Source organism: Hemicordylus capensis, chromosome 1 (assembly GCF_027244095.1).
Source record: "Hemicordylus capensis ecotype Gifberg chromosome 1, rHemCap1.1.pri, whole genome shotgun sequence".
Taxonomy (NCBI): domain Eukaryota; kingdom Metazoa; phylum Chordata; class Lepidosauria; order Squamata; family Cordylidae; genus Hemicordylus; species Hemicordylus capensis.
The window spans coordinates 132,469,244-132,488,155 of record NC_069657.1 but is presented as its reverse complement, the minus strand read 5'-3'; the positions used below and the strand labels follow the sequence as shown (position 1 = coordinate 132,488,155).

At 44.2% G+C, this 18,912-nt stretch overlaps 1 protein-coding gene across 6 annotated transcripts in view; it reads left to right on the top strand.

Moving 5' to 3' along the window:
* The window catches only part of TSPAN4 (tetraspanin 4), a 923,335-nt gene that overhangs the window by 877,117 nt on the left and 27,306 nt on the right, over positions 1–18,912 (top strand). The window lies entirely within an intron of this gene.

The following is an 18,912-nucleotide window of genomic DNA, read 5'->3' as shown; positions in this document are numbered from 1 at the left end:
TAAGCTTTCATTTCTTAAAAAAATGCTAAGCTCTAGCCCTTGTAGAAGTGAAGTTATGTAGCAAAATGTGCAGTCATTTTTCAAGGGTTTGGAATGAATCCCTATGAGGATGCATTGCACACCTTTATTTCTTCTGTTCATTTTGACTGTCACTGGACAGAGCCAACTGTCAACTGCCATGTGCCAACTACACCCCCCCCCCCCACACACACACACACCTGCAAGGCAGTGGGGTACTCATTTTAATTTTTAGGAATATTGAAATGTTTAGATTATTTGGTGTCTAATAACTTTTCCTCATAATGAATCCCTATGAGGATTCATTATACACCTTCCTTTCTTCTGTTCATTTTGACTGTCATTGGACAGTGCCAACTGCCATGTGTCAACTACACACACACACACACACACACACACACACACTGGGGTATTCAGTTTATATTTAGGAATTTTTGAAGTGTTTAGATTCTTTGGTGTCTTCATTACACACCTTCATTTCTTCTGTTCATTTTGACTCCACTGCTTCGTGGGTAGTGGTGGGGAATTAGTGGCATCCCATGTTCCAACTGCCCCACAAGCCACAAGGTACTCAGTTTATATTTTAGGAATTTTTGCGGTGTTTAGACTCTTTGGTGTGTAATGAATCCTCATAAGGATCTATTAAGAGGAAAGGTTATTAGACACAAAAGAACCTAAACACAAAATAAATCCTATAACATAAACTGAGTAGTGCACCACTGCCTTGCAGGTAGAAGGGGGGGTGTAATTGGCACATGGCAGTTGACAGTTGGAACTGTCGAAAAGACAGTCAAAATGAATAGAAAAAATGAAGGGGTGTAATGAATCCTCATAGGGATTCATTGAGGGAAAGTTATTATACACCAAATAATCCAAACCCTTGAAAAATAGTGACTACACAGTTTGCTCCATAACTCCACTTCTACAAGGGCTAGAGCTTAGCTTTTTTAAAAAATGAAAGCTGGGAATCGGGGGGAATTAATAGGTGGGATCCTAATCGATCTGAATCTCAAATCAATTCTAATCAAATCAGACATGATTTGATTTGTACCTGAACCTAGCCAATGGACCACAGGGGTGATTTGTTTTGTCTCCAAATCACCCGAATCAGCTATATTTGGGTACAAATTGGATTTGTACCCGAATCAATTTGCACATCCCTATCCAGGAACACTCAAGCACGCTCCTGTCCCTGTGTTGGCTTGCCACCCAGGAATTGGCCCTCTCATGAGATGGTCAGTCCACTGGGGAGGACCAGAGGCTCAGTGAGCTTTGGTCCTTCATCAGACTGCGCTCTCATGAGATACACCATCCAAATGAAGGGGTCCCTACTTATGTGGGGTCACTGTTCTCTCTGGTAAATAATAGAATGTGTACACCATGATCCCCTCCTCCATGTGTCCGGGCAGTCCTGGGTGGGCAGACTAGGGAAACACTGGGACCGGGGATAGACCTTTACTCTCATTCAAATTTCCTGGGTTTGGACCAGCGTTATGGTGTATACAGATTGGCCACTGTGGGGAATCGCAGGAGAAGGGAACCCCACTTATCAGCGATCACAGGAAAGCAGGGTGGCCATACCGGGCAAAAACAAACATGGATATGTGCCAATGGACAATCAGACTGGCAAAGGGATTGCTTGCACTGCTTCTTTGTGGCAGTCGCCAAGACAGAGAAAGATATTGTTGAGGTACCCATCCCCACGACTTGCTTGTGTCGAACAACCAGGCTCGGTGGCAACTGCTGTCCAGCCCACTTGTGTGTCTCCATGGCCTTTCATTCTCATGAGACAGCGGTCTGTTCTGGAGCAGCCCCCATTGCTATCACACAGGAAGAATCTCTCCATTGGAGCAATGCTGCAGGATATAGACTGCATGCTTTTCCCCAAGGGGAAGGGGCTGGGCCCCCTTCCCCAATGTCATTGTACAAAAATAGAGGGGAACCATTCAAGAATCCTTGTGTGGGGCTGACTTTTTAACTTAGCCCATGTATTGCTGCCCTGCCATATGTTAACTTTGCAGCAATCTAATTGGGTTGCTTGCATTATTTGGTTTCTTGCAGCCACCGTGACTGCATGTGCTTGTGAACTTACTTCTTTATCGATTCATTTTTGGAGACCAAAACACATAATACCTGCCTTGCCATCCTGTCACCTTTCTCTTCTGATTACCAAAGCATGAAGAAAGCGGGCATTCCCCAATGTGACTTTTCACTTTGACTGGCTGAGAAGCTTGGGATGGGAAAATGCAGCATCCCTGTTGCTGGGCAACAGCTTGAGAAGCGTGGAGATAGGTGATAGGGCAAGTGCTCAGAGAGGTGGCCAGCAAGAAGCACAGTAGGCATGGAGTGGGTGCAGGTGTGGGCCGCCCTCTCTATGGTTTTGGTTCCAGAAACAGCATGAGACTGTGGTTATGGCGGTGTCTGCGTTTGGACGTAATGCTGCCACCGTCAAACCTCAGGTTGAAGCAGCAAAATTCACTACAAACCGAAGGTTCAAACTGGAGTTTGGCAAGGGAAACTGCAGGCTGCTTTTGCCACAAAACCACTGTTTCATCCATTCAGACATACAGAAATTCCAATCTCTGCCCAATTCAATTCTGGTTTGGCATTATGTGCATATGGGGCCATAGTTAGATAATATGTTCATTGTCTGTACAGTAATACACTTCCTAACTGTACCCTGCATTTGAGGGGGCCTGTACCTGGGTTCCCTTATTTACACATGTACAGGCATTCACACAAAAATATGTACATGCAGTAGTGGCTGGTGGGCAATGGAGCGGGGGGCGGGGGGCAGGGGAGAACCTGGTCACCAAGGCAGAAGCCTATCCTCCCCCCACCACCATTTCCTCCATGCCAGCAGGCTTGGGTATTTACCAAGCCTGCCAGCATTGAGGAAAACAGAAAGAGCAGAAACACTGAGCAAAAGTAGGAAGCTGAAAGGTTGTGTGGGGTGGGGAGGAAGAAGGCAGAAAGCAAAAAAGCCAGGGCAAAAAGCAAGGAGAAAGAAAGCAGAAAGGAAGGGCAAAAGGCAGAAAGAGGGACAGAAAGGAGAAAGCAGGGATTGCATTCCCCCTCCCACCAAACAAAGAAGCTAGTAAAAGATCTGACTTAACAGCAGCCAGGGAATCCTCCAGAGCAGAGAGCAGACAGCCAGAGACCTTCCTCCCAGCCCCTCCTCCTCTGCCTGAAACTTCCTCTTTTGGTCTTACTGATTGGAACAGCTGCTGCTCAAGCTACTCCAGCCAATCTGATTCCTAGGGGGTGCCTCCTGGCTCCTGACCTGGTGCCTCCTGACCCCAGGAAGAAGGGGGAACTGTATTTAAAATATACTCCCATTTTAAAGTGCATTTTAACCCATTATTTTAATTCTTCCTGGGGGCAGTCCCAGGAGGAGCCTTCTAGGAATCAGATTGGCTGGACCAGCCTGAGTAGCAGCTGTTCCAGCCAGTAAGACCAAATTAAATTACAGGTGGGGGGTGGAACAAGCTCACTTCTCTGAAGGTTTCCCTGGCTGCTTGTACGGTAAGTCTGATCCTGTAGCTTATTTTGGTGGTGGTGGTGGTGGTGGTGGTGGTGGTGGTGGTGGGCGGGGTGGGGGGGAGGGGAGGGGAGGGGAGTGCTGTGCTTCCCTTACTGACCAGTCACCACTGTGTACAGTCCCTTACACATGTGTGAACAGAACTTTGCTCTCGTGGAAATATTCTTAAGCCTGAAGCATGCCAGTGACTCACAGGAAGCTTAAAGAGATGGAAAGAATTAAACCAATTTTCTCCAGTTGTTGCAAGAAGCCATTTTAGATTTATGCAGCCCCTAATTCTGTAGACAAACACTTATTCTAATACAGAAATACAAGGTCATTGTGTTTATACATGCCAAAAATCATTCTTAAGATTTTGTCTACAAATTAAGAGATTATGCTACAATGTGTTTGTTATAATGGTCTAATTTGCAGCTGCATTGCAGCTAATTTGCAGCTGTTATGATTATTTAAAGAGCCAGCTGACCTGTGACCAAGAATTGGGGAGAGAAAGCTGAGTGAATGGTCACTACACCTATTACACAATTGAGATGGGAATTATTCAGAAAAATGGATGTCATGCTACATAGTGGCATTTGCAGTGCATTCTCGGGGGAAATGGTTCGCAGGAGCCAGTACCTAGAAAAGCAGTAGTACTTTATAAGTACTGTTGCTGCTGCCACCTACAGAGGTGCAGAATTTTCAGTTAAAAGCAATAAAGGTAATCGCCTGCCCTGTGCTGAAACCTTTTGGCAAAATTCATGGTCCCCAGAAATTGCTTTGTTAATTCCTTCCCCTGAAACCTCAAGAAATTCAGTGACATGTATCTCATTGAATTTATTCGCACCAGCACTATATAGAACTTTTATCTTTGAATTTGGTTATTTAAGAACAGCACTGCTGGATCAGGCTCGAGGCCTATCTAATCCAGCATCCTTTTTCCTACAGTGGCCCACGCCCACCAGATGGCTCTGGGGAGCCCACAGGCAAGAGGTATGTGCATGCCCTCTCTCCTGTTGTTGCTCCCCTGCAACTGGTATTGAGAGGCATCATGCCTCTGAGGCTGGAGGTGGACCACAGCCACCTCCAAATAGCCAGTGCTAGACCTGACCTCCATGAATTTGTCAAAGCCCCTTTTAAAGCCATCCAAGCTGGTGGCCATCACCACGTCCCATGGCAAAGAATTCCATAGATTATGTGCTGTGTGAAAAAGTACTTCCTCTTGTCAGTCATAAATTTCCCGACTTTCCGTTTCATGTGGTAGCTGTATAGGAATGAGAGAAACAGAGCAAGGGCTGATGGAGAGTGAAGTGGCTAAAGTGTGTAAGCCAGGAAGTATCAGGTGTAAATTTCAGTTCAGCCGATCCACAGTATGCAAGGAATAATCCTGTTATGCTATATGTGTCTATTGTAAGAATGGTTGAAGTTATGTGTATGCAGTCAGTTGAGCCCTTGAAATGCTATATATAAGTATTATTAAGTAGAATGATACCCCCTCCTATCACACCTTTCCTTGGCTCCACCACCCTAAACTTCTTCCTACCAGCTTCACCCCAGCCATGGTAGTTAAATGGAACTTCTGTGGTCCAGTACAGTATATCTCTGACTACCAGGTGCTGGGGACAAATGGCAAGGTAAGGCTGTATCATTCATGCTCTGTTTGTGAGCTTTCTGGAAGCATCTCTTTGGCAGCTGCTGGGAACTGGTTGCGACAAACTGTGTATCCAGGTCCACAAACTGAGTAAAAGTCAGAGGTAGGTGCTCAAACCAATTCTACTAAAATTAATTTACCACAAAACATTCATTTAATTTCCCCTCCAGACTCCCACAAAGAAAAGATCAGATCCCCATTTTTTTCCTACCTCCCTCCCAGCCCGTGCAGCTGATCCTCCCTGCTTCCAGTTAAAAGAGATGAGACAAGCAAAGAAGACACAAAGGGCAGCAGCTGTCCTGTCACCAACTGCCCAGTGCTCAGTTAGCCAGCCAGCCTGCTTGCTTCCAACATCATCACACCTCCAACTTGTCTCAGCACGGGCAGCACCTGTGGTGCTCAATGTGCTTCCATGAGGGCAAGCAGGAGCAAAGCCTTTGGAGCTCAGCACCAAACTGACACAGTAGCACCAAAGCATTGCAGCCATATATCATAACCACTATTGTGAAGAACAACCCCCCCACACCCCCAAAATAAAGCCCTTTTATTTTTATTGTCTCCCCCCGCCCATCTTGAAATGGCAGTTCAGTGTATTGTGCACCCAGGGGAGGGTTCCAGAAGTGGTTGTTAGATGCAGTTTGTAATTCCAAATATTATCTACCCCCTTCTGCTTCCTTTTCTTTTGGATGAAATCCATAAAGATCATGTCATCTCTGCACATTATGAACATGAATTCCAGCTTGTTTCACTGCAGGATCTCCAATGAAAGAGAGAACTGAACCTTAAGTCTGCAAAAAATGCTGACTTTGATAACTAATCTCATGGGCTATCTGTTTGCATTGACACCCTTAGAGGCTGCCTTATCTGAGATTTCAGTGCTGTACTCTGCAGCTTCCTTTGATGTGCTTTGGGAAAGGAAGCCAAGTTTGGGGAAAATTCCATGATGCTTAGTTAGATGAAGCAATGAGTTAATGCATAGCATGGACTGGAATAGAGGGTGCACTGTGCAGTCCAGTGTGGAAAGGTTTGTTAATTCCCCCTGGTCTATTTCTGTACCTCAGCATTGATCACTCTTTGAATCAGGTGAGAGAGATTAGTGATCTGACCCATTAAGCATGTTCTAATTTGCCACTGCTTCTTCTTTTTTTCAATCATTCCACTTATCCCTGTCCACTTAGTTCTATTCTCCAGTATCTAGGGGTAATTCAGCATATGGTACTTGCTTTCTCAAAAGTTACAGGTGCCATTTTTGGCCTTCATAATGGAACATAGGAAGCTGCCATATACTGAGTCAGACCATTGGTCCATCTAGCTCAATATTGTCTCTACCAGCGATTCTCACTGTTGGGTCCCCAGATGTTATTGGACAACTCCCATAATCCCCAACCAAAGGCCGCTGGGTATTATGGGAGTTGAAGTCCAATAACATCTGGGGACCCAGTGTTGAGAATCCCTGGTCTACACAGACTAGCAGCGGCTTCTCCAAGGTAGCAGGCAGGAATCTCTCTGAGCCCTATCTTAGGGATGCCAGGAAAGGAACTTGGAACCTGCTCTTCCGAGAGCGGCTCCATCCCCTAAAAGGAATATCTTACAGTGCTCACGCATCAAGTCTCCCATTCATATATAATATTGGATATCATAACCATAACCATAACCATAACCAACCCCTGCTAACTTGGCAAAGAGGCACCTTTTAACATGGTGAGTCTCTTTATTTAGCAGGGGGAGAGTAACTGGCCTTATCCACCACCAGCACAGTACTTCCAGTGACTGTTGCTGGTGTCTATCATGTTTCTTTTTAGATTGTGAGCCCTTTGGAGACAGGGATCCATCTTATCTTATTTATTTATTATTTCTCTATGTAAACCACCCTGAGCCATTTTTGGATGGGCAGTATAGAAAACAAACAAACAAACAAACAAGATATATGAACAAGCTTGTATGTACAGGTGAAACTCGGAAAACTAGAATATCGTGCAAAAGTCCATTAATTTCAGTAATGCAAATTAAAAGGTGAAACTGATATATGAGACAGACGCATTACATGCAAAGCGAGATAAGTCAAGCCTTAATTTGTTATAATTGTGATGATCATGGCGTACAGCTCATGAAAACCCCAAATCCACAATCCCAGAAAATTAGAATATTACATGGAACCAAGAAGACAAGGATTGTAGAATAGAACAATATCGGACCTCTGAAAAGTATACAGTGTACTGTGCTTGATTGGCCAGCAAACTAGGGATGTGCAAAAAATTTTGGGAACAGAACGATCTGTGCCCGAAACGAGCAATTTCGGGTGATTCGGGGCCAAACCGAATCACCCTGAGCCGAATCACCCAAATTTTGGGCACGAAAAATTCGGGTGATTCGGTTCATGGTTGATTTGGGGGGATTTTTTGAAGTTTTAGTGACTTTGGGGCAGTTTGGGGGCATAGCATGGGATCTGGGCAAAAAGAGTGGGGTGGGGTGGTAGTGCCTAATGGGTGCAGGCTACCACCCCAATTTCAGGGTGATTGGGCAAAGGGCTGATTTTTGGTGAATTTCTGAAGTTTTCATGTCTTTGGGGCAGACTGGGGCAGATTGGGGCAGAAAGTGGGGACTGGGGCAGAATAGTGGGGTGGGGTGGTAGTGCCTAATGGGTGGAGGCTACCACCCCAATTTCAGGGGGATTGGGCAGAGGCCTGATTTTTTGGGAATATTTGAAGTTTTGGTGTCTTTGGGGCAGATTGGGGGCAGAAAGTGGATCTGCCCCAAAGGAGTGGGGTGGGCTGGTAGATAGTGCCTAATGGGTGGAGGCTACCACCCGTCCCCAATTTCAGAGTGATTGGGCAGAGGGGTGAATTTTGGTGAATTCTGAGGTTTGTCTTCATAAGGTGAAGTGTGCTAAATTGATTACTTCCTCATATTCATAGTAATTGAGAGTGTGAAAAAGTGAAAGTGGGGTCATGAGAGTTGTCTAATTGAAAAAAATCTCATTTGCTATGATAGAATGAGAATTCACACCTCAGAAGTTTTTTCTGAGGTGTGAATTCTCATTCTATCATAGCAAATGAGATTTTTATCAATTAGACAACTCTCATGACCCCACTTTCACTTTTTCACACTCTCAATTACTATGAATATGAGGAAGTAATCAATTTAGCACACTTCACCTTATGAAGACAAACCTCAGAATTCACCAAAATTCACCCCTCTGCCCAATCACTCTGAAATTGGGGACGGGTGGTAGCCTCCACCCATTAGGCACTACCACCCCACCCCACTATTCTGCCCCAGTTCCCACTTTCTGCCCCAATCTGCCCCAGTCTGCCCCAAAGACATGAAAACTTCAGAAATTCACCAAAAATCAGCCCTTTGCCCAATCCCCCTGAAATCGGGGTGGTAGCCTGCACCCATTAGGCACTACCACCCCACCCCACTCTTTTTGCCCAGATCCCATGCTATGCCCCCAAAATGCCCCAAAGTCACTAAAACTTCAAAAAATCCCCCCAAATCAACCATGAACCGAATCACCCAAATTTTTCATGCCCAAAATTCGGGTGATTCGGCTCGGGCCCGAAAAATATCGGGGGACATCGGGGGTGATTCGGTTTGGCCCCGAATCACCCGAAATTGCTCGTTTCGGGCACAGATCGTTCTGTTCCCAAAATTTTTTGCACATCCCTAGTTTGCTGGCCAATCAAGCACAGTACACTGTATACTTTTCAGAGGTCCGATATTGTTCTATTCTACAATCCTTGTCTTCTTGGTTCCATGTAATATTCTAATTTTCTGGGATTGTGGATTTGGGGTTTTCATGAGCTGTACGCCATGATCATCACAATTATAACAAATTAAGGCTTGACTTATCTCGCTTTGCATGTAATGCGTCTGTCTCATATATCAGTTTCACCTTTTAATTTGCATTACTGAAATTAATGGACTTTTGCACGATATTCTAATTTTCCGAGTTTCACCTGTATATACCATCGTATATGAAGAATGCACTCATGTTTATTTCACTACATGTGCAATTAGTTAAGATGTCTGCTGTGAGGGAAGAAGAGCTATAAAGGCACTGTGAAATTTGCCTTGGTGCTTCATTCGATGTGTGTGCACCTCATGTCTCTTCTCTCTAAGTTTTGCCACAATTGCAAAACTGAAAATTATCCTTTTGTGGACCTTAGGAATTTGCCCCCTTCTCCCCTTCTTTAGAAGAGCATTTCCCAGGCACACGTGATTTCCTGCTGCTGCTTCCACTTTTAAAACACCTTTCCCTGCCACAATTCTCTTTTATGGGAAATACAGGGAGAAAGGGAAGAGACTAGTTGGGAGCAGAGATCTTTTGTGTAACTTGCTGGCCATCATTTCTTATTCATAATGATATCTTTATGAGAAAAGTGATATGGGCAAGGACCTCGGTTGCTACAAGCACAAGGAACTTCACAGAGGTAGGATCATAGCTGAGTGCAGGAGCATCTGCTTTGCATGCAGAAGCTCCCTGGTTCAATCCCTGACATCTTTAGGTAGGGCTGAGAAATATTCATCCGAAACTCTAGAGAACTGTTGCCAGACAATGTAGACAATACTGAGCTAGACAGACCAATAGTCTGACTTGGTTGAAGACAGCTTCCAATGTTCCTGTGACATCAGGCCCTTGTTATAATCAAGGATTTCTCTCTTCAAGAGGAGAATATGGCACAGTTCTAATTTCACTGAATGGAATGAATCTGAAAGTCATTCTCAATTTAAGCAGTAGCTGATGGATGTATTCCCTCATTTTTGAGTTCCAGATCTGTCTCCTAGCACATGACAGAGAAATTATATCTCTCTTCAGAGAATTCCCATCCTGTATGCAGCAAGCAGGGTTGTAGAGATAGCACCACACAAGATCAGCAGTAGTTAAAAGTCAGAGCAGAGGTGGAACATATGCTGAGTACCTCTATATGCATTCAGGAAGAGAACGAAAACCTGCACATTTCACAATTTCTTCTGATCACATTGCTAAAAGCATGTGCAGTTTTCAGCCAAATTGTATATTTTCTTTATTAATACATCTTTCCCATTTGGTTTTAAATTAGCTTCCTGAATAATACAAACATTTGATACAAAAGTTATTCTCTTGGGATAGCTCCATCAAATGGCATTGTGGGCGTATTGCCAAGTCTTTCATCTCTGCAAGAACCAACAGTTCTTTCTTTGCTGGCTGACAATTCTTGCTCATTGTCTCTGTTCTGCTCAATTTACAATCATATAGTGGTCATTAGTTTTAACAATGGGAATGATGACTTTCTCAGTTGATTTGCCTCTGTTTCAGGTAGCCTTTGTGGTAGCTGATTGGAATTCTCTATTTACATGTTCCTCACCAGGTTTTGTGTGTCTAGGTGTGGTGCGCTCTTCTTTTGCTATAGCAAGTTAATACCCGAGCATTCACCAAAAGTTATGGAAGTTAGGCTCACAAAGTGGTATAACAGCCAGGCTTCAATGTTTTGCAGGGTCTGCTGTGCCTGAACCATGGGCACACACAAAAATTGTTTTTGCTTACTCAGAGTCATGGATGAGTAGATCACATTAACTTCATCATATTCACCTTTTTTCTGTGTGAAATATACTTAGTCTTTTGGAGGCGAAATTCAGGCGAAAATGGCTTTGATCAGAGAAAAGCCCCTGAATATAAAGGAACAGTCTCACAGTAGCCCTTCAGAAAGATATTTAACAATAGGTGCTCTTCAGCTTGTGTCACTTCTATGATAGTGATGTTAACTGCACAAAGGTGATACATGCTTATAATTAATAGCATGATTTTGGTTTTTTTAAAACTAGGGGTATGCACAAAACTGTTTTTGCTGGTTTGGCTTGAATCCAGACTGGATTTGAGCTAATGTAGCCCAGTCTGAGCTAGTTCGACTGGCTCAGAGCTCTACTGGTAGAGGGGAATCCTGAGGATTCCCTTTTACCAGTAAAGGAGCAGGGGGCCTATCCTAAGGGTAGCAGGGGCAGGAGGGAAGTAAATAGGTACATGTGCCAGCCACGGGGGGTGGGAGTGGATACCACCCCCCCCTGCCAGCCTCTCCCAGAGTAGGAAGGGCCACCAATGCTCCGGTTCAAGCCTCTGCACATGTGTGGAGGACATTTTAGTGACCTCTGGGCATGCACAGAGGCCATTTGCATGACCACAAAATGGTCTCTGTGCATGCGTGGAGGTCACTAAAATGGCCTCCATGCATGCACAGAAGCCCAAACTGAGGAATGTCCAAACTAATCCGGAGGCAGCCCTGCCTACTCTGAGAGAGGCTGGTGGTGGTAGCCCCTACTGCTGCAGTTGCCAGCGGCGGCATTTGTAAGTACCTATTTACTTCCCTCCCTCCCACTGCCATTATTATTATTATTATTTACATTTTATATCCCACTCTTCATCCAAGGAGCCCAGAGCAGTGTACTACATACTTAGGTTTCTCCTCACAAAAACCCTGTGAAGTAGGTTTAGGCTGAGAGAGAAGTGACTGGCCCAGAGTCACCCAGCAAGTATTATGGCTGAATGGGGATTTTAACTCAGGTCTCCCTGGTCCTAGTCCAGCACTCTAACCACTACACCATGCTGGCTCCCTTAGGACAGCCCCCTTTACCAGTAGAGTTCCGAACTGACTTGGTTAGAACTGGGCCCATTTTGGACTCGGACTGAGGCTCAAACTGGGCCGGCTTGCAAACCCCTATTTAAAACTGTGGAGTTTTTGCTATTCCATTCCAGAGGCTCCGTTTGTTTGATTGATGGATTAACTGCCATCAAGTCAGTGTCAACTCTTACCGACCACATAGATAGATTGTCTCCAGGATGATCTGTCTTCAGCTTAGCCTTTAAGGTCTCTCAGTGGTGTATTCATTACTGTCGTAATCAAATCCATCCACCTAGCTGCTCTTCTTCTCTTTCCTTCAACTTTCCCCAGCATTATGGACTTCGCAAGGAAGCTGGGTTTTTGCATAATGCGTCCCAAGTATGATATTTTGAGCCTGGTCATTTGTGCCTCAAATGAAAATTCTGCATTGGTTTGTTCTTTGATCCATTTATTTATTTTTCTGGCTGTCTATGGTATTCTCAAAAATCTTCTCCAGCACCAAAGTTCAAAAGTGTCAATAGGAACATAGGATGCTGCCTTATAATGAGTCAGACCATTGGTCCATCTAGCTTAGTATTATCTACACAGACTGGCAGCAGCTTCTCCAAGGTGGCAGGCAGGAATCTCTCTCAGCCCTATCTTAGAGATGCCAGGGGAGAGAACTGGAGGCCTCAATACTTCTTCTGTCTTGCTTCTTCAAAGTCCAACTATCGCATCCATAGAGTGTCACAGGAAAAACCATTGTCTGAATGATTCTAATCTTTGTAGGTGTAGACACATCATGGCATCTAAATATCCTTTCCAAGGCCTGCCTTGCATCCCTACCAAGTGCTAGTCTGTGGCGTATTTCTTGACTACTGGAACCTTTACTGTTGATGGTCGGTCCTAAAAGGCAGAAGCTGTCCACCACTTCAGTGTCTTCAAGCCACTTGTTAAATGGATTAATCACTTGTCTTTTCAGCAGCTTCCACTTCGGCAAGGAAGTAAACTGAACTGTGATTGTATACACATTCTCCCACGTTTGCATCAACTCCTCCCCAGCTCTCCATTTCTGTTTAGGAAGCTTTTGCATAGTCCTGCAATATCTGATCTTTTAGCAATTCATACCTTTGGCACACATACTTGCCACCTCATTTTGATCTTTCCCCTTAACTTTTCATCCATTAAGGAAAGAAGTCAGAAATTAGTGTCTGAGGCAACAAAGACTCCTTGCCTGGTCATTATGCATGTCATTCAACCAAGCAGGTTAATTTCACGATTGAGTCTTTGGTAATAGTTATGAAATGCTATGACATGCTGTAGCCCACCATCCTAAAAAGTGGGTCTGCATCTTTCACCTTCATGGCATTTACATGTATGTACTGGATCATGTCCCAGCTAATATTAAGCTGTCCTCATCTAGCACTGCAATCAATTACATCTTCTTTCCCCAGAAGGAAACAGGGCTCTGTGAATGACCTTATAGATTAGGTACTCTCTATTTACATTCAATTTCCAGCTCCTCGCTATCTGTAGAGAATGATTATCAAGGCATGAAATTAGAAGTTTCACCCAGTGGGAAACAATTGGATATTTTGTCATTTCTTTACAGCTTCTTCTCCCTTGTTAGTGGGAGGAGGGAAGCAATCATCAGAAAGGTCAGAAATATTTACTTACCTTTATTGAAACACTGTCTAGGTGGCTTTCTTCAGTATGAAATAATTGCTGCTTTGGATCTCAGTAATTGGGGGATGGGTGAGGGGAACGTGACACTGTGCAGAGCAGTGGGGCCTGAAATGAGAATTGCTGTCCACAGGTGAAAATCCAAAGGGAATGCTGCTGGTGACTTCAGCAAAAAAGCACTCTATTGAAAAACATCCAGACACTTTAGCCCTGGGCTGGACGGTAGTACTAATAGCACAAAGGAAATACTGGACCATTTAATTGCTTCTAGAATAATGGGATTTTGGAGTTGGAAGGGATCTTGGAGGTTTCTATTCCAACCCCCTGATCAGTGCAGGAGACTGTGACAGCATCCCTGACAGATGGCCATCCAGCCCCTGAAAACCTCTAGTGAAGAAGAGCCCACCACTGTGCAAGGCAGACAGTTCCATTATAAGACAAGAAACAGCCCTTGTAGTTAGGACATTCTTCCTAATGTCTAGTCCTTGTAATTTCAACACATTGGTTCTAGTCCTGCCCTTAGGAACAACAGAGAACAAGTCCACTCCTCATCCTATGTGACAGCCCTTCAGATATTTGAAGGCTGCTATCATATCCCCCTTAGGCTAAACAAACCCAACTCCTTCAGCCCTTCCCCATAGGATTTGGTTTCCAGATCCCTTGCCATCTTTGTTGTCCTCTTCTGAACCCATTCCAGTTTATCAACATCCTTCTTAAAATGTGGGACCCAGAACTAGACACAGTATTCCAAGTCAGGTCTAAGCAGTGCAGAATAGCGTGGAATGATTACTTCCTATGACCTGGGCACTATGCCACTGTTATTATAGCCAGGTGTTCACTTTTTAAATAATTTTATTTATTTATTACATTTATATGCCACCTCTTACAAATGTCTTAAGGTGGTTTACAAATAAAAACAGAATTAAAACCAAACATTACAACAGTTTAAAAAATTTAAAACAGTGAGTTTGTTCCAGAGTCTTGGGGCAGCTATAGAAAAGGCCCAATGCTGAGACTGTCACCATCAGATGTGCTGGGGGCAGCCACAGGTGTACCTCTCCTAAGGATCTGAATAAGTGGTGGGGGTCCTGAAGCAGAAGGTGCTCTCCTAAATACTCTTTTTAGCAGCTGCATCATACTGCTAGCTTATGTTCAATCTGTTGTCCTGTAAAACACCCAGGTCCCTTTCATACGTATGTACTGCTGCTGAGCCAGGTCTCCCCCATCATATGCTTTTTCTTACCCAAATATGGGATTTTACATTTGTTTCTACTTCATTTTGCTGGTTTGGGTCCAATATTCAAGTCTCTCCAAATTGGTTTGAATTGTGATTCTGTCTTGTAAGGTGTGAGAAGGACTGACTGGGACCTCCTTTCCCTGCCTTCTCAAAACACTGAATGAGGAGGAGATGGGCATGCCTCACACTCCCAGCCAGCAAGTCCTTGTTCCCTGGCTGGGTGCAGGAGGGGGTAAGGGGACACCCTGGCTGAGAGTGAGGAGGTGCCTTGGCAGCCTGCCCGACCCTGGTGGCTGAGGGACAATTGTCCCCCCTTGCTCTACGGTCCTTACACCCCTGGTACAGTAGTTCAACCAGCTGTGAATCCACCAGACAGAAGTATAATCTTCTTGCCCATATTTAACCATCTTGCCATCAAGGATATCATGGGATACTTTGTCAAATGCTTTTTTTCAATTCACGATACACTGTGTGTACAGCATTCCTGTGATCTACTAAAGTAGGAATTCCATGAGCAAAGATGAGATGTGTCTGGCATGAATTGTTCTAAACAAACCCATGCTGGCTCCTACTGGCTTTTCTGGGTACTCAGTTTGCTAATGTGTGTAGGACCACCACCCTGTGACACTAAAATACAAAAACCCTGGCCCCAGTGAAATAATATTTGTTTAAACATAAATGCCTTTGGGGAAAGTTGGTTTATGTTAAGCAGTGCTTGAGAAAGTACAGGAGTGTTTCTTTCATGAAGGCAAACATTTGGTCTTGGAGTTGGAGTGAGGCTCAGGGGGAAGAAGGGGAAGGGAAGTCTGTGTGGAGCTGGCATGCCTACAAACTTTACACCCTGCAGCTCTTAACTTGTATTTTTGTGGTCCCCCTCCCCTTTTTGAGCCACAACAGTCAGACAAATTGCAGCATACACACAGGAAGGAGGGCTGAGAAGGGGGTGGGGAGAGAAAGAAGGGCCAGTGAGGGCAATCCCTTTTATTTCCAAAAACAGAAATTTTAAAATGAAGCATATGAATATGGTCAGTTGGAAAATAAGGCAGTAGGCATTGGGGTACTTTTTATACTTTGCCTGGCATTTTTCACAGTAGTCAAAGTGAACTTGCACCCTAAGGCTAGTATGATCTGGCATTACTTATATGAGCTCCATTACTATAGTCTCTTAAGGATTTTATAATCTGCAGTATATTCAGCCTCATGAAATTCCCTGAGCTATGAAAGAGACTTTTAACTCAATTTTACATATAGAAACCTGAAGCACATCCAGAAATAGAATGCCTTGCTCTTGCCAAGGCTGGGAATGGCAAACATTTCCATAGGAGGAGAAGGAGAAGGCAGTGATGGTCTGTGAATTCAAATTGAGAATGGTGGCATTTAAGGTAGTGGTAATGGTCACTGTCTTGAATGTTCCATATGGTAAGCATCATATATTGCCACCCACGTACATATCACTTTACAAAGAATGAGAGGTCCCTGCCCCAAGGTCCCTGCCCCCAAGGGATTTACAATCTAGATATTGACAGAAAGGAAACATCAGAAATATAGGAAGGGAATAGAGACAGGGTAAGCAGAGGAAGAATACATTGTTTTGGTTATACATAAGCAGTATCACAGTCAGGAACTGGGATTAGATGGTTGTGCCAAAGAAAAAGATGGGTTTTGAGGAGGGATTTTAAGAAAGTGAAAGAGGAGACATCACATAGGAGATCAAGGAGGCAGTTCAGGCCTAAGGGGTGGCAATGGAGAAATGTTTGAGGGAGCAGCGACATTCAGGTGGTTGAGGGTGGTGGACTGGTGAAGATCACAGAGGGGGAAATCTCAAGTTATGAGAGCTGAAATGCAGTGAGAGGTGCAAGGAATGGGGAGATGTGGCTGGTGCAATGAGAGAAGTGAATAATTTTGGGAGCAGAGTGCTGAATGGAGGTGAGGGGACCAACAAGAGCCAATGAAAGCTCGAAGAGAAGAATGTTGTGGTGGTCAAGGTGAGAGATGACCAGGTATGAACCAGTTTTTGCTGTAAGGGCAGAAAGGAAGGACCATATTCTTGCAGTTTTGTAAAGATGTAAGCAACATCATTGGCGATAGACCTGAATATGGAGACTAAAAGAGGAGAAGAGTAAAAGATAAAGGCAAGGCTTTGTGCCTACTGAAAAGGTTGGATGATGACATTGTCAGTGGATAAGGAGAGGAGGGCTTGGGAGGGAAGATGAGCAGTGTGATCTTGGTCACAGTGAGCTTCAGTTGATGATTTAGCAACCAAACTGGAATAACAGACTGGCATTTAGAGATGTGGAATTGAATGGAGGGAGAAAGTTCTGTGGGAGCTTCAGGCAAGGTTGGTGTTATAAATTACATGCTGCAACTCACATTCATATATTGGACTTTCAGGAATTTTTAGCATAGAGATGAAACCAGAGCATGAATGTACCTCCAGTGCAAGTATTGGAACTGTTATAAGTGAGCATTCTGGAATATGGGGTACACACAGTGGTTAGCTTGTATCTTAGAAGCTTGTGATGTACCTTCATTTAGGGACCTTTAGTAGCGAGCTAACCTATTTCCAAACATAGAAGTTATTCTCACACACAGTGGAAACCAGGCTAAGGGAGAACCACTGGAAGCCGCGTGGCTCCCAGCAGTGGCGCGGTGGTAAACCCTCTTGGGTAGCCTACTGCTCAATCCAGATTTTGGGCACAAGAGCGCCCGAAAAGTGCGTTAGTTGATTGTGTGTCACCTCAGCATGGCTCCGCGCTGCAGTGACTCCTGAGTAGTCCCCCGATGGGAAGGCTACAAGCCTCCTGGTGTTGGGAGGCTCCCCAGAATGCCCTGCGCACTTGTGTGGGGCATTCTGGGACTTCCTTGGGCCAGGAGGCCCACAAACCCTGCCACCCCAACCAGCTCCATGGTGGAGCTGGTAATTGTCTGGGTGCAAATGCATCTTCCAGAATTTGCATTTGTCCCAACTAGATACATAGAACACTAGCTGGCAGACGTGGTTCATTTTTTCTTATTACTGACTAAATTGTCACCAACTCTTCAGGATTTTTTAAAATAAAAGCATGCCTCAACTTAAGAGTGGAGGTACTTTTGCAATCTGAGCGTGTCAAGAAAGAACGGTGAGTGTGATATGGTTAACATTTGTCTGAAGTTTTGCATAGGGAGGATTTTGCCTCAAATAGGATGACTTTCAGAAACATCCCATCTTTGATTTCATGGTTCTATGAAGGAAATCCAGATATCTCCACTGTGTTTTCAGCTCTTGGCGCTTGTGGCCTGGAAACAGGGAAGCATGGTTTGAGCACTTTTATGGAAATTAGAAAGGGGACTTAAAGAAAAAGGAGAGCAGGTGTGCACATGTCATTTACGTGGTCAAGATGGTGTTGTTGACCATGCAAATGGCACCCGCACATGTGTGGACACCATGTGCATGTTGAACTTTTGGGGATGCAAGCTACCTCATCAGGAAGCTGGAAGGTAGAGAGATGGTAAGCACCTGATCCCCTTTTTCTTAAAGTTCATTTTCTAATTTCTCCAAAAGTGCTCGAACCACACTTCAAACTGTGGTTCGACACATCCCTACCTGGGAAAAGGTGAAGCCCGCCCAGACATTCTCACCTTCTGCTTCTGACTCTTATGTATGCACATTAGTGATTCTCTTACTTGCTACAGTGTCAAGCAGAGATGCATGGTTAAACAATCTATTATGATAACATGAGAAAATGTGTTAAGGCACACCTGAGCTAACAAAATATTCCTCTGGTTCCTTCAGACATTTTATAAATGTTGACTTTGCGTTATTAAAAACTATTGATCTGAAACAGGGCATGAAGATTACATTAAGTAGGGCAGCATCTGAATCCTAGTCAGAGGGATTATCATGCCGTGTGACTGTGCCAAATGGCTTAGAGAATTGATGGAAGAAAAGCAACTTTCTTTGGCACTTTACATTTCCTTAAGTTTGCTGAGTAGGTATTTTTCTGAATTTCAGACTGGACATTTCTGTGCAATTAATCAGCAGATAAAATGTATGCTGCTGTAGTAGCCTCCTATTAAGAAGCTTTCTCAAACACCAAGAATTCCTTTCGAGCTGACTTCATTTCCATGCTAGCACATCTTGGTTTACTTGTCAGTTGCTGCCCATTTCTTGGCTGCCCTTTCTGTTTAGCACCTCCCTTCTTTTATTTCTACTTCCATGGTATATTTGTTACAAACTCCGGTCCTAAAA